The sequence below is a fragment of the Pinus tabuliformis genome, chromosome 1_1 (genome assembly GCF_031772625.1).
Source record: "Pinus tabuliformis cultivar Carrire ecotype Pingquan chromosome 1_1, CPIR1, whole genome shotgun sequence".
Classification (NCBI taxonomy): domain Eukaryota; kingdom Viridiplantae; phylum Streptophyta; class Pinopsida; order Pinales; family Pinaceae; genus Pinus; species Pinus tabuliformis.
In genome coordinates, this window is record NC_142297.1 from 929,632,662 (window position 1) to 929,645,220 (window position 12,559).

The window sequence follows — 12,559 nt, forward strand, 5'->3', positions numbered from 1 at the left end:
GAACAGCACCACTGCGTGGACTAACCTTAATTGTGGACTATTTAGATATGGTTTTGGAGGAGATTGTTGACTACAAAACTACTAGAGTCGGGAGAAACCTGAATAGAGAGTACTTTGTGCGTTGGGAGGATGCACTAGAGGAAGACAGATGGGAAGTAGAAGAATCACTATGGAGAAGGAAGAGGGAGATCGAGTAGTTCGAGGAAGAAGTAGTCACTAGGCACCAATTGTTGACTCAAGGTGGAGGAGGATGTCAAGCCCATGAGTCACCTCAAGCGCACCCAATTCCACATGATCCGACATCTCAATCAAGCACCCAAGTGTGTCGGTGAAGAAATGAAGGGGAACACACATGAGTTGCAATGGTGATGATGCACACCCAATCAAGATGAGGTGTGCCCAATCGAGATGAGGCACGCTTAATCGAAGGCAATTAATCGAAGAATGTGATGAAAGATGCAATGTTAAATTTGGGGTTCTAGGTATGGTTGGCTCAAGAAGGATGGGTCGGCTCAAACACACAAACGAAGGGTTGTGCCATTTTGTTTGAGGATGGTTCATATATATAGAAGAGGGATGTTGAGTTAGGAAAGCAACCTCACCACTGCATAAACAAAAGAAAATTGAAGTTGAAGGGGAAGTCAAGCTCATGGGATGAGCTCACTCTTAAGCGAGATGCGAAGAAGGAAGTCGGGCAAGCTTATGAAGTGTTGTGGTTTCGGTTATATGTCAGCAGAGTATAGCTGCAGGGATGAAAGGTTGTAACTCATATATCTTTGGAGCAGTTTGGTTTCTTGTCCAACATGAGGATTCGGGATGCGGTGGCAATAACAAAAGAATGTATACATTCGATCAAGATGAGGAAATTAAAATCATGTCTCATGAAAATCGACCTTATCTGAGCCTTTGACTGTGTAGATTGGGAATTTTTCAATGTGATCTTGTATAAAATTAGGTTGAAACACAAACATGTTTCATGGATCAAGGCATGCATATCATCAACTTCAATGGTCATCCTCATCAATGGGGAGCCTACTGAGTTTTTCAAGATTCACAAGGGCCTTAGACAAGGTTGCGCTTTGTCTCCTTTACTATTTATTCTTGTCATGGACGATTTTAGCAGGGAAATCTATGCCATGAGGGAAGTTGGTAATATTTATGGCTGTGGGATTTCCAGGATCTGCAATCTATCCCATATGTTATTTGTGGATGACATTCTATGTGTTGGTGCTGTAAACATTCCAGAATGAGCATTATTTGACAGGGCTTTTGTGAAATTTGGCAATGCCTCTGGGCTGTGTATCAACAACTCCAAAACAGAGCTCATCTCGGATGATGGAAATCTGGTGGAGATTAATGAATTTCAAAGTTATTTGGTATTAACATCTTGCCCATTATCGGAGGGTTTTAAATACTTGGGATGCTTCTTAAAACCCTCAAATTACAAATTACCTAATTGGGATTGGATTGTCATCAAATTCAAGAAGATGCTTACTCGATGGGACCATAAATGGTTGTTGTTGGGGGGCAGGGTCATCATGACCAAGGCGGTGTTACAAGGCCTACCTATTTTCTTGATGCATCTCTTTTACATTCCTCAGTACATAATTCATAAATTGGACTCCATTTTTGCTAATTTCATTTGGTCAGGTGCATGCCCACAAAAAAATTTAACCTTGTAGCCCTTAGTACGATTTCTAGCTTGTCAAGATGGGCGGTTGGGGCATCTTGGATCTTAGAATACTCAACATTGCCCTAATGACTACGAACATGTGGAGGACATTCATGGAAAGGGGCCTTTGGCAGACCATTTAGTTCACTAAATTATCCACTTTCAAGGCCTAGAGGAATGGGTTAAGGATGGGGCGCCCTCAAATTCCAACACATCATATGTCTGGCATAGTCTCAGACATGATGTTCAGTGGCTCTGCAACAATCTTCAGTGGTTGGTAGGTGATGGGAAACAAATTCTTGTTGGTAGGGATGCCATTAAGGGTATGCTGGGTTGCCATGTATTATCAATGCCCTTGATTCACATACTTAACCAACAGGGAATTCATAATTTGGACAACCTCAAAATGGACAATCCCACTCCTTTTTCCACTATATGGGTTGTCCTCATGCTAGAAAGATCGGTATTCCAGACAACTTGGTTGCATATTAGGAATATTTTCGTTGTCTTCTCACACAGGTGGGCATCACATTCTCCCATTGTCCGGATCAGCTTGTCTGGGGTGGGCAGATATTGAATGAGCGGATTGCGGCCAAGGAAGTGTATGCCTACATTTCTTTCGACATCACACTCTTCTCCTCATTGACTGCACCACAAATTTCTTGGTTTGGGAAGTCCCTTTAAAAATCAAGTGCTTCTCCTGGTCGGTCTTATACAACCACATCTTAACCTGGGACCAATTGCTGAAAATAGGGTTTGTGGGGCCTTGTAGATGTTCACTATGCCATATTGACTCTGAGGACTGCTCCCATCTATTTCTGTGTTTCCCCTTCGCTCTTGCCATTTGGATTGAGGTCCCTCTCCTCCTTGGTATCAATGTCCATACTGACCTCTCCTACATTCACACCTGCATTGGGTCCTGATCTTTCCAAGCCAAAGCTTATAAAGTGGTCCCTCTATATGTCTTGTGGGGTATTTCTATTACTCAAAACAAACTGATCTTTGAAGGCATTCCTTCCAACTCAATGAATGCCTCCCTCTGGATTGTCACATTATTTATGGAAGTTGGTCCCTGGTCTCTAAAGGCCACATCCAGATCCATTTTGTTTGTTGATTTGGAGGGAAAATTCCCGATCTGCTACTTTGATGGTGCTTCCTTAGGCGGGGATTGGGGTTGTGGAGTGTTTCTCAAATTGGACCCTTCTTTTCACTATAGATTCTATTGGTATGCTGGTGTTGGAGACAATTGTCGGGTTGAGCTGCTTGCATTATGGGGAGCCCTCCAATGCTCCAAATGGATGGATTTAGACAATATCTTGATCGTGGGGGACTCCCTATCGATGATCCGGTGGATTCATTGCTGACATGATTTCAAGGTCCCCTCACTTTGTAACTAGTATTGACTTGTGGACTTTCAATACAAGTAGAAATTTGTGACTTGGCAAGGGTCGATGAATTTGGAGACACTTCTATTAATGATCATATGGGGGCCCCAGGCTAGGGGGTGCCTACCCCGTAAGCCTCATCACAATGGGCCAATATTAATCAAACATGTACAAATTCTCCCCCTTTTGGTTTTGAACCTATAACCTTCAAGGAGGAAGCACATGTTCTTAATCATTAGGTTCACCCAAGTTTACACACTATATCTATCAATTATAACCTCAACAAAAACTAAAAAAGGGTTTATGATAGTCTATCTTTTATTCATCATTGTAATCAACATACACATTCAAGTGTCCTTAATCCAATTGATATGTTGTTATTTATGCTTTTATCCCTTTTCCTTGTTTTTGCATTGGTTGAAGGCCTAATCTACAAGTATGTGTTTAACCTTTTTGAGTATGATTGACATTAGCTTTTGTTTTAGTTGTGTATCTATGCTAATAAGTTGAACAAGCTTTTTCTCACGTCATGATAATCAAATTTTTATCATTACTTAGAAAACAAGATTTATTTAGAGTTTGCTTCGATAAACATATTTGCTAGATAATCTATGACTTTGTTATTGCTTCAGTTTTATGAAAAAAATATGTATGGTCAAATTTATTTAAGATGTCTCTAATGTATATAAAAAGGGAGGCAACCACTAATAAACCTACTTACAATGAATCCACCTACATATATAAGTATTTTTAATTACTATATTATTTGGGGATCTCTATTACATTTAATTGATGCAACCCTAGTTTATAGTCCAAATCTATTCCCATTTTGACTTACTAAATCGCTACTAAATCATTAGTATCTATACCTATTCTCATTGCATACATCATTATTAGTTTTCCTTAGTTGTCTTGGAGTATGTCCTCATTACTTGTATTTCACAAGTTTGTTTAAAAGATTTGTTAAAATTTCATTAATTATTAGATATCTTGGTTTGAGATTGAGATTTTGAAAAGTGAGTGAGATTTCTAGTAACCATACCAGCCCACACTATATTCATTTAAAAGCTCAATATGTCACTTACAAGAATTGAACTAGGGTGGGGAGGTTAATGACCATTTCTTCCTACCACCAAAATTAGACCCAATTCACCATTTTTTGGTCATAACTAATTTCTAAATGTTTTGAATTTAAACAATGTGTTAGTAACTTTTCCTTATTTACAAAATTTCAATGATTTCTCTCCTTCCATATGCTTTATTTTTATAACTAAAACAATGTAATTTGTAATAAAAAAATACAAATCAAAGAGGACTTTTTAGTAGTTTGGCTTTTAGGAAGTCTCAAAATTACAAAATATATCCTTGTAAGCTAGCTTTTTGGGTTGAATAGTCTCAGAAGTATAACCATGTAGTCAACTAGTTTATCTCTTAACAAACTAATTTAAGAGCAAAACTATTTTGCATAACATTGAATAAACCAAACAATTTAAAAAGAAGTAATCACTTAGAGCTTTCTGCTTGATGTTTCCTTGTAACTGGTGTATCAATTCAACATCGCCCATCTCCAAAATTTCTAGTTGTAGGAAGAACAATGCCTTTGTTCTTTATAACAGTGGGAGCAAACCCTATTGAAGCCTTTATATGAGAAACCAAAGAGTAAGAGCTCTTGGTAAGACTCAAGAAAATTCGCATAGTATTGCATTTTATGTCTAGTTTTTCAATTTGCTTATTATGACATGACACAACATCTAACATTTTTACATTTTTGACATTTTGAAACTCAATTTGATAGGCTATTTATTATTGGAATGGAAAATGGCAACTTGGATACGTACTAGGAGACAAACTTCTCCTTTGAGTGTGGCAATGGTTGGGAGACTTACACAATAAACAATGTCCAGAGTGACTATTGCATGCCATCCTCAACCAATGTTAGACTGTGTGCTTCTAAGTGGTAAGAAATAGAGACCAAACCTTCACTGATTCTCCACGTCTTGAGCCAAAGCACAATAATACACAGTGGAACCCTCCTCAAACCAACAACAAATTGTTGAAAGATTGAGAAAGTCTTACAAAACCACATACATTCCCAAACTCAAAGCAACCTTAAAGTATCAAAGCCATACATTTCAAAATAATCCACATGTGATACATCCATGCATAAAAGATAAGTTACTCTTTTGATGTCATTTCCATAAGAAGATGAGTATCCTAATGTTGAAGGTTGAATGGGTCAATTTTAAATTTTTGTTTCAATCTAGCTAGTACTCACCCCTTTTTCTCAAAATTCTTCAAGTTAACCAAGAGTTTGCTTATATTTTTGTTCCTCTACACACTCAAAGCATAAGAAGGGACACTCGTGATAAGATAAAACACTAAATCTAACAAAATAATAAAAACACACTTTTCATCAATTGATCAAATTTCTTGAACATATATGAATTTAATTGCGCAACAAGAGTATTAAGATACTTTACAATTTAATATGGGATAAAACTTATTATAAACAAATAACAAACGAACAAAACATAATATTACATTAAAAAATTACAAAAATACAAGTCCACTTCATCTTTAATAACACAATTAAATTAAATAATAAGTAAATAATAACACCTTCATACATACATATTCTTGTAATAGGTGAAAGAATTTAAATTAGCCTAAATTCATTTTAGCCTTGAATTTATCAATCATGGAAAGGAATACAATTTTTAATGTGTAAATTTTTTAATATAAAAGAATCAATACATGATATGGAATTAAATAATTAAAAAAATTACATATTAAAAAATTATCCCTTGATATTTAATAAATTTAGATTTAAGATAAATCAGTGCTTAATAAATATGGATTTAAAATAAATCTAAATTATTTTAATGAATTCAAAATAAATCTTGATTAATTTAAATTTTTACCTAAATAAAAAAATTCCCAAATTTTTAATAACAAAATTTGACAAATTCAACCTAGAATAAAATATTACATAAAAACTTTTCAAAGTTTTAGTCATTATAAAATATTTGTACCTCTATTTACAAACCAACTAATCACATCTTTTCTCATAAAAATAAGTAAAAAAATATCATAAACTCAACATACATACAATGGAAAAGATATCCTCTTTACCATTGATAAATCCCAAACTAAGAAGAATTTAGATTGATTTAATTATATTTATTAATTTTATATGTTTTGCTTTGTTTTTACAAAACCAGCTAATCACATCTTTTCTCATAAAAATAAGTCAAAGACATCATAAACTCAACATAAATACAATACAATTGAAAAGATATCCTTCTTTACCATTGATAAATCCCAAATTAAGAAGAATTTAGATTGATTTAATTATATTTATTAATTTTATATGTTTTGCTTTTTTTTTTGGGAAGTTGGTGGGTGAGACATGTTTGAACTATTGATCACTTGAATATATAACAAATTAAAAGTAATTACACTGATTTAATTATAATTATTAATATATATGTTTTGTTTTGTTTTTTAGAAAGTTGAAAGGGTAAATATGTATGGGGATTGAACTTCTGATCAATTAATTATAATTATTAATTTTATATGTTTTGTTTTGTTTTTTAGAAAGTTGGAAGGGTAAATATGTATGAGGATTGAACTTCTGATCAATTAAATATATAATGACTTGCTAACATGTTTTTTTGAAGATGGTTAAAATATTCATGTAAAAGTCCAATATATACAACATACTTTTTGCCAATTATATTACAACTTGGAGACTCTTTCTTTCTTTTTTTTAAATGAAAAATACTTTATTAATAATTATATATATAGTTTGACTAGTGAAAATATAAAACATTAAATATTAAAACATAATTAATCTCTTTGCGCAATAAGAAGGAAGGATGGCCTTTCTCCGATCTTATAGGTCAAGTACTACACCACAAAGCATTCGAGAGAGATCTGCACCTCTAGTGTTAGGGTTTTGATCTGCACCTCTAGGGTTAGGGTTTTCAAGTCTCGTTCCACAGTCCCATACATGCTATCTCTGTATTTTAACACTCATACCTTCGAATGCTACTTGCTGTGGTTCGGAACGATGATCAGTGGTTTGTTTTCCTTCGCAGCGGGAGGAAAAATAAATGCCAAAACACATACACGGATCGATCTTCCCAACCAGCGCAACCGCGTATCCGTGGCTTCTGTGGCGAGTGAAAACAGGAAGGCGGTGAAATCCTACAACGCCCTCCGAGAATTGCCACTTCGGCGGAAGATTATAACCTGTCTTCATCTCGAAAGGAAGGAGAACACGTCTTCTCAAACCCTCTCGAACAACATATGGGTTTGATTGCCACAGGCGAGGGGTGGGAGTTGTTTAGCAGAAGAGTTTTCTTTGTTGGAGGATATGGAGGATTTGCCAAAAAATAATTCACCATCAAGTCAAAAGGTTACAGTGCCTTTATAGCAACTTGTTTGGTAATATCCTCTGTATTCTTCGCCTTCCCCAAAATTCTTCTCTTAAACAATGTCCACCCTTCATCTCTGGACATATTCCCATGGCTTTCTTGAAAATCCCTTCTATTACAAGGTAAGTTCATTCATTTTCCCTCTATTGTCACAATTTTTACTTTTTCTCTCTTGTTCCTTTTTTTGTGTTTCTGTTCTTTTTCTGCGTTCTGCTGTCTGTAAGGAGGATAAGCTTGATATATATCCTGATGTCTGTATGGAGGTTAAGCTTGATATTTATCCTGCTGCAAGTAGTTTGATTTTACATGGTATCAGAACTGCAAGGTGTCAACCTCCTCCATCTACGTTGGCTGCATTGGCTGCCTTTGTTTTGAGATCTGGGCGTTGCTGAAACGCTGCAGAACCATCTTCCCTCTACCCCTGTTCGTGGCTTGACCAAGTTTCTGGGAAATTGCTTGCCGCTGCTGCTCGTTTCTCCTTTTTTAAAAGAGGGTTCTCTCCTTGTGACAGTTCTCACACTGCGCGGCTTTCCTCTTGATCGCTGCCCGCTTTCTTGCAAATCGAGCCCCTCAGTTTGAGGGCGCCAGAAAATCGTTCAGCAATAACCTTTGAGTTTAGTTTTTGACGTAAAGGTTAAATAAATATCTGAAGAAGTGATTTTTCCTGTGTTCGGAAATCGCCTTCTTAAAAGTCGGATGAGCCCTTAAACATTTTTTTTTGGGAATGTTGGAGGAGTCGCGCCTAGCAGGCTGATTTAGTACCTTGTTTTTTCGCTTGCTCATGTGGTTACTTGTCTCTTCTTTAGCATTTTTTTTCGCTTGCTCATGTGGTTACTTGTCTCTTCTTTAGCATTTTTTTCGCTTGCCATGACGGATAAGTTGTCTTTGCCCGTTTTAACTCCTCAGAACTACTTTACTGGAAAATCTGAAATGGTTTTTGTATTGTAGAGTAAGGGTCTATACAGGGCTACTAACTAAAGGTACAGAAGAAATCCCTACACAGGATGTGAATAGCCTAAACGGCATTATCGCTGTGATGAAGTATTAGGTTTGATACTATTGAAGATTTCATTTTCAATTTTAAATCTTTTCGGCATTGATTAGACGAATGCAATATTGACAAAAAGGATGAACAGCTCATTTTGTGAGTGTTATTATGTTGTGAGTTTTTCCTTCTCTGAAAGAAAAAGCTTCCTCCATCTTACCTTGGCTGTATGCCTTTGTTTTGAGATCTGGGCGTTGCTGAATCGTCGCAGCACTATCTTCCCGATACCCCTGTTCGTGGCTCGACCACGTTTCTGGGAAATTGCTTGCAGCTGCTGTTCCATTTTCTCTCTCTTTTTTTTTTTTTTAAGGGTTCTCTCCTTGTAGCAGTTCTCACACGGCGTGGCATTCCTCTTATCCCTGCGCCCTTTATTGCAAATCGACCAGCTCAGTTTCTGGGCCCCAGGAAATCGCTCAGCGATAACCTTTGAGTTTAGTTTTTGAAGTAAAGGTTAAATAAATATCTCATGAGGTGATTCGAAGTCGCCTTCGTAAAAGTCGGATGTGCCCTTGAAATGTTTTTTTTGAATGTTGCAGGGGATATATTTTTGGAATTTTGGAGTGATTTAGTACCTTGTTTTCTCGCTTGCTCATGTGGTTACTCATCTCTTCTTTAGTATTTTTTTTTGCTTGCCTTGACAGATAAGTCGTCTTTGCCCGTTTTAAGTCCTCGGAACTATTTACCTCTGAAATGGTTTTTGTATTGTAGAGTAATGGTCTATACAGGGCTACTAACGGTACAGAAGAAATTCTTACACAAAATGTGAATAGCCTAAAAGACATTATCGCTGTGATGAAGTATTAGGTTTGATACTATTGAAGATTTCATTTTCAATTTAAAATCTATTCGGCTTTGATTTGAAGAACGCAATATTGACAAAAAGGATGAACAACTCATTTTGTGAGTTTTCTCCAAGTTAGGTGAGCTCTATTTAGTGTTTCTTTCCACATTTTATTCAACTAAGAATGCCTTGGGTCCAAATTTTGTAATGCATGCTTTTGATTTTTTAAAGCTTACAAATGAACAAGATAAACTCATCCAAATGGGTGCTCTTGCTCCAGAAATTATAAGTCTTATGTTTGTGTAGCTAACTTATCTTCAAATTCAAGGCTACAACATAAAAAGGCATCTAAAGGGAAACAAACTCAAAGCATAAAGGAGTGCAACTATTCAAATCACTTAACTAAGCAAGATTTTAAAGGCAAGAGAAGTCCTCTTAAATGTGCCTTTTGTGGAAGAGTATGTCATCTAAATTTTCATTGCTTTAAGAGATTGGTTGCCTTGTCTTTTAAAATGAAGAAACACAATTTAATTGTCAATCCATTTTCTTGTAGCATTGATACAGGGAATAAATAGTAAAGCTCTTTCTATTATTGTAACTTTCTCCCCACTTGAATGGATATGTGATTCTAGAGCAGCCCATTACATGGCTGCACATAAAAATTTGTTTACTTCCATAAAATTGTGCAATATAGAGCATATTCTTGTGGACAACTCAATTAACTAATCCAGATTTTAAAGCAAAGAGAAGTCCTTGAATGTGCTCTTCGTGGAAGAGGATGTCTTCTAAATTTTCATTGCTTTAAGAAATTGGTTGCGTTCTCTTTTAACATGAAGAAACACAATTTAAATGGCAATCCATTTTCTTGTATCACTAATACAGGAAATAGTAAAGCTCTCTCTATTATTGTAACTTTCTCCCCACTTGGATGAATGTTGGATTCTAGAGCAGCCCATTACATGGCTGCACATAAAAATTTGTTGACTTTCATAAAATTGTGCAATATAGAGCATATTCTTGTGGACAACTCTTCACCTTTGGTTGTAAAAATTTGTTTACTTCCATAAAACTGTGCAATATAGAGCATATTCTTGTGGACAACTCTTCACCTTTGGTTGTTCATGGGCGAGGGGACATTTAAATGATTGACATGATTAACAATGTTCTATATGTTTTTAATCTTTTAGCTAATTTGCTGTCAATTTATTAGACTGCAAATTTTGGTTTAGGGAAAACATTTTGTTTCCTTTCGATTCTATTATTGTTTGTGGAATTGAGGATCCCTCACAAATTGTTGCCATAAGAAAAGTGGATCATCATGCACACTTGTATAAATTTTCTCGCTTTGTGGTGGAGTGTCCTACCAATGTATTACTCACCCACTCAAATGAGTTAAGTAAATTATGTCATGAGTGATTGAGTCACTTAAACCATCACTATTTTTACCAATTAAGCAAAATATGGTCATTGATCTTCCACTTATCTCGTTTATGATGGTGTTTGCACTAGATGTGTTTTTGGCAAGCAACCTCATGATACTTTTGATAAAGGAAAATCTCATGGAGCTCGCTATTTGCTTCAATTCATTGATTACTACTCCAAACACACATGTGCATATACTTTTGATATGTTTTTTTGGCAAGCAACCTTACGATACTTTTGATAAAGGAAAATCTCATGAAGCTCGCTGTTTGCTTTGATTCATTGATTACTACTCTAAACACACATGTGCATACCTTTTAAAGAACAAAAGTGAGGCTTTTGACACTTATGTTCAAAGCTTCAGTTGAAAAGCAATCGAGAAACCTTCTCAAATGTTTATAGACATGTAATGACTATGAATATGTCAACCACAAATTTGAAGACTATTGTGCCTTTGACGGTATTCAACTGCAACATATTGTGCCTTACTATCCACAACAACAGGGGTTGTTGAAAGGAAGAATTGTACCTTGAAGGAGATGGCAAATTGCATAATCCATTCCAGAGGTCTTGCTCCATAGTTTAAGGTTGAAGCCATCAATTGTTCCAACTATGTTCAAAACTACACTCCTCACAAAGTTGTCCAAGGGTGATCTTAGAAGAAGCTTGGAGTAGATGGAAAATCCTTTATTGGCCATCTTAGAGTTTTTGGGTGTAATGCTTGGGCTCACGTCCACAATGAAAAACGACATACAAAATAATCCTTGCATATTTGTTGGCTATCCAAAAGATGTTAAAGGGTATAGATTACTTGATCACACGTGTTAATTACTTGATCACACGTGTTAATCATCAATCATAGTTCTATGTAATATCCCTCTTAGGGAGTTTACACTTAGGGTGCAATTATGAGCTAGGGTTTCGAATAAACCATGAAAGAATTGTTTTACATAACAATAATGCAATATTCATCAATCTATGAAATAATGATACTCTTTTTGAATACACAAGTAGCATAGTAAAGAACCTAAGTAGCAGTGGATTCCACAAGCAATTATTATAAAATAGGATTGGTTCAACAAGTGATTAACAAACTAACAAAGGTCAACAATCTCCCAACAGGGATATCAGATCAAACATCATTTCTTGGATACAGACTATAGTTGTTCCCTTGTTGCCATAAAATCATATCAACAAATCCTATCAACACCCCTATTGTCAAGCCCACGAGTCACCTCAATTTGCCTGAGATCACATAGCTAGCCGACATCTCAATTGAGCGCTTAGCGTGCGAGTGAGATGAGTCGATGAAGAAACTTAGGGGAATGTTTTAACACATAGGAGTTGTGATGGCTACGAGGTTGCACTCAATCGAGATGAGGCCCACCGAATCGAGACAAGGCATGCCCAATTGAGGGCAAATAATTGAAGAATGTGACAAAAGATGTGACGTTAAGTTTGGGATTCCAAGTATGTTCGGCTTAAGAAGGATGGGTTGACTTAACGCCCAAATGAAGGGACACATTGTTTCGTTGGAGGATGGTTCATATATATAAAAGAGAGGGATACTGAGTTAGGCAAGTGACCCCACCACCGCATAAATAGAAGAAAATTGAAGTTGAAGGGGAAGTGGAGCTCATGGGATGAGCTCGCTCTTAAGTAAGCTATGAAGAAGGAAGTTGGGAAAGCTTACGAAGTGTTGTGGTTTTAGTTATAAGTGTATAAAGTATCGCTACAACGCTGAAGTGTTGCATCTTGTTTTATTGAAGTGTATTGTTGTATCGTTTTGTGGCCATGAATTGATTTGGGGTTTGA

The 12,559-nt window shown here is 36.1% G+C and overlaps 1 long non-coding RNA gene across 1 annotated transcript; it reads left to right on the plus strand.

Annotated features, from left to right (window-relative positions):
* The first annotated feature begins 6,943 nt into the window (after positions 1-6,943).
* On the plus strand, positions 6,944-9,451 carry LOC149217483 (uncharacterized). The gene is made up of 2 exons (XR_016251277.1): positions 6,944-7,618; positions 7,813-9,451. It is a non-coding gene; the product is annotated as an uncharacterized LOC149217483 (long non-coding RNA).
* The last annotated feature ends 3,108 nt before the right edge of the window (positions 9,452-12,559 follow it).